Source organism: Salarias fasciatus, chromosome 18, assembly GCF_902148845.1.
Source record: "Salarias fasciatus chromosome 18, fSalaFa1.1, whole genome shotgun sequence".
Taxonomy (NCBI): domain Eukaryota; kingdom Metazoa; phylum Chordata; class Actinopteri; order Blenniiformes; family Blenniidae; genus Salarias; species Salarias fasciatus.
Window position 1 is genome coordinate 26,419,697 of NC_043762.1, and position 3,843 is coordinate 26,423,539.

Below are 3,843 nucleotides of genomic sequence, written 5' to 3' on the forward strand. Positions count from 1 at the left end.
AAATTACAGAATTTCTCACAAAAATATCCATAAGAAAACCGGAAACATGCACCAGTTGAATAACTATTGTGTTTATTTCAAGTCAGGATCAATATTTTGAACCCAACTCTGGCTTTTTGCGAGAGCGTAATTATATCGCGTCGATGTATTTCAGGAGGAGAATGTTTAGATGAGTCAGAGAAAAAAGAGGCATCCTGCTGATCGTCCAAATAACTTCTGAAATGTTGTGTGAAGGTCAAAGCTAAATTAGCTAGAATAAAAGCGTGGTATTGCTCAACAAGCCGAGTGTGTACGGTAAATTTGCACCGATCTGCTGAATCATTAGGTACACCTGTTCAGCTGCCTGCTAATGCAAATATAGAAGTCAGCAGACACATGGCGTGAATGTAAAACACTTTCAGACAAAACACAGTGAGCAGAATGGAAATTATTACAATTAAAAGAACATTAAACTTTATATGACTGATAGTTTCATGGTTTCATAACCTGTTGAGATACAAGAAGCTCCAGATTCAGATAGGGAAAACAGAACTGTGAGGATGGATGGATGGATGGATGAATGATGGATGGATGGATGGATGATGGATGGATCAATGATTGTCTGCTTGTATCCACCAGGGTCTCTGGTCAGCTGAGGCCTTGTGAAAAAGAAATCGAGGCTCCATTGGCCAACAAAGTGTTGTTATTGCAGGGGATTGCGGTTGCACACACATTATTTTTGCATTTACGTTAATCAGACGTGATTACAATGTCATTAATATTTTATCATAATGATATTTTATCTGCGAATGCTCAGAGGAAGGCAATGTAATTTTCAGCATCCATTCATTAACAGTGCATTTAGAGCTGGTGTGAACTTTAGGAACGTAAACAGAGCAGTGAGCCAAGTTATTAATCACAGATAAAGCCAACATATTAGACAAACTCCTACGCATTTACTTTTAACTTTATAACTCTCTTAGCGAAGTTCCAGTTTCTTTATTGATCTGGACCCCTTTGTTCTCATCCTGTCTTTACCTGTGAAGGCTCTGGTCATTGATCGCTGAGATATTGGTAGTCGGTCATTCCCAAGCTTCGATGCATCAACATGCTCCCAGATCAGGGTCTCTCCAAGTAGACGTGTCTGAAAGGAAGTTCCAACAAGACAGAAGCCTCGATGGAGGAAAGCGTCTGGTGGAATTCCCTCAGCATTCCCGCAGCGTTCTTGTGTTTCCAGCTCGGTTAATGGCGATGAAGCCCTCAGCCATAATGGATGCGTTCAATCTGCAGTAATGGATGTGTTGTTTCCCCGTCGGCGCAGCGAGGGTTAACCTCACCGCAGAAAGCTTTCACTCCGGCGTGTCAAGAGCTTAAAGCGTCGCAACAAAACAAACCGGTCCTCTGAACTCCCCACAACCATCCATCTGACAAACAGACTCACGCCAGCGCGCTGCGTTAGCTTCAGAAAGCAGAAACTGGAAGCCGATGGTGGAAAGTTGTCAGTGACAGGATGGAAAGCTTATCCCCACCTGACACGTTCACATTCTGTAGATCCGTCTTCCTGTAAGCCAACAATAAATTGATGATGTGACGGATAACAAATAGTTGAAAATGACACTGGTTTTGAACCAGTTTTGCTTATAATAGCATCAGAATAACTGTGTTTTCCCATTTTGTGATGATCCCACTGTTGACAAAATAAAAAAAAAAAAAGTTACAGTTCTGAGAAAAGTCATGGGGATATATTGAACCTTAGAGATTAGCAAGCCATTTCTCAGGTGGTTTAAGCTGTGCTGCATTGGATTATCCCTTCATCCATCTTCTACACCCGTAGCCTGCAGGGTGACGGCTGATTCCAGTTAAGTTAAAGTCACTGACACAATGGGAGGAAACCAGATCGCCCACACATGACGGAAAGACAGAAAACCACGGCTTGGATTGGAACCCATTGATCACATGAAGTACTCTGATAATCTCTCTGCTTTTTCACATAATCATGTTTGGCTTTAAGTTCAAAAAGTCATTTTTTTTATCACTGCTGTTATGGATCACTTGATTGTGTTTGTCACTGTTTCATCGCACATGGGTGGATGGATGTATCATCGCTAAGTGCATATAACCGCTGGTGTTCAGCCACTTAGCCCAGCCTACGGAGGGCGAGCCTCCCCCTCACACCGTTGACTCAATGCACTCCAAGCCTCAGGCACTCTTCCCCCAATGTTTTTCTCTAGAACTGCACCTCAACTTACACCTGATTGTTGTTTCATAAATCAAAATGAACATTTCTGAAGGCGTCGACCTGTGAAGTCCTCCTCCACCCTACACAGTGAGCTTCATCTGCGCTTCAACCTCAAACCTAGCTGTCCCCGATCTGCGGGTTTGTTTTGGCCGCCTGGGTCCTGCGACGAGCCTGATTAAGATAAATGATCCATTCATTTGAATTAAGCTTCCTGGAAATGGTGGCAATGGCAGCTTTCCAGGTCTTGGGATTGAAAACAGTGCTCCTCTTTTATGATCAGTGTAGACTTTTTTTTTTTTTTTTTGTCTTTGGTTTCGTCTTCATGCTCAAAAGGCATCAAACTTGAATTCTGGTTGAAGTTTCATTCACAGCATCCTCAGTCATGACTATTCATCACAATTTCACTGGAAACAAGTCTATAAAGTTAGCAAACTTCAAGTTATTTTACTTCAGTTCTTCATATCAAATGAGCTCTGTCTTTAATTAAATTTCCAGCGTCATCATGACTGGGAGTTCAGCTAATTTGCCAGCTAATGGAATCAGTGAAAGAGTGACATTCCCCCTCATTGGAGTTAATAGAGTTACTGGAAATGAGTAGCTTATCATAGATACTTGCTACTTATTTAAAAAACTGTGAAGTCAAACTGACTGCAAGTGGCTATAGTGAATTGCTGGATTCAACAATTGCACTTATCTGTTTTGAGGATGCTGTTAGTTCGTAATAGAAAAATCAAAAAGCTGAGAGAAATTAAAATAGTAGCAGCTAACGCTGGAACATCATAAGAGTCGGAACAGGACTGGTGAGGCCAGATGCCTAAAACATTTGTAACAAGGTTGTAAACTTGTCATAGATTCTGAGTTTAGACTTGAATTATCTCTCAGGTCTTACAAACAATCTTTTGCGTCGAACTCCAGGAGTGTTTTATCGTGCTGTGGAAGGATCCGGGGCCGGTGGGAGATGACGGCCACTTTATTAACCTCCCAGCTATCCAACGCTCTGCAAACAAACCTGAAGGATATTAATTAAAACAGACGATGAGAATTAATGTGGCTTTGATGATTAGCCTCCCACATATTCATTACCACAGAGCCGCGCTCCTGGATCTTCTTACACCTGTTTTGATGACGCTCTTTACAACAAGACCATTTTTAAGAACATGACTGCAGATGTTGCTTTAATACAGTTTCTCTGGTCCCTTGTTGTCCCCCGCCCTAACAGTTTTTTTTTTTTTTTTTTTTTAGTCCCAATTTGAAGACAGCGCTTTTAAAATGTGCAGAACATTGCGTGCTGTTTTCACTCACAATTGACACAACCTGTCTCGGACTGATGTCGCGCCGCACGTCAGAAAATGTAAGCCGGTGCCAGTCTCGCCGTTCGCTGGGTCTTATGCTGTACGGCCGGATTTAGCCAGAGCAGGACAGAGCCGCAGACTTTAATCTGCAGAGTCAATCAGAGTCTAAAAGGTTCAGACGGGCTTCCAGTAGCTGAGGGCAACGAGGAGCCGACCTGCTTCATAAGTGACAGTCCGGCGCTGCGGGGACCTGCGGCGCCACTCGCTGCTTCCTCTTTCATCTGTTTTTATGTTATGCAGGTGTTAGATGGCCCTACAGCGATGTGCAGTCAG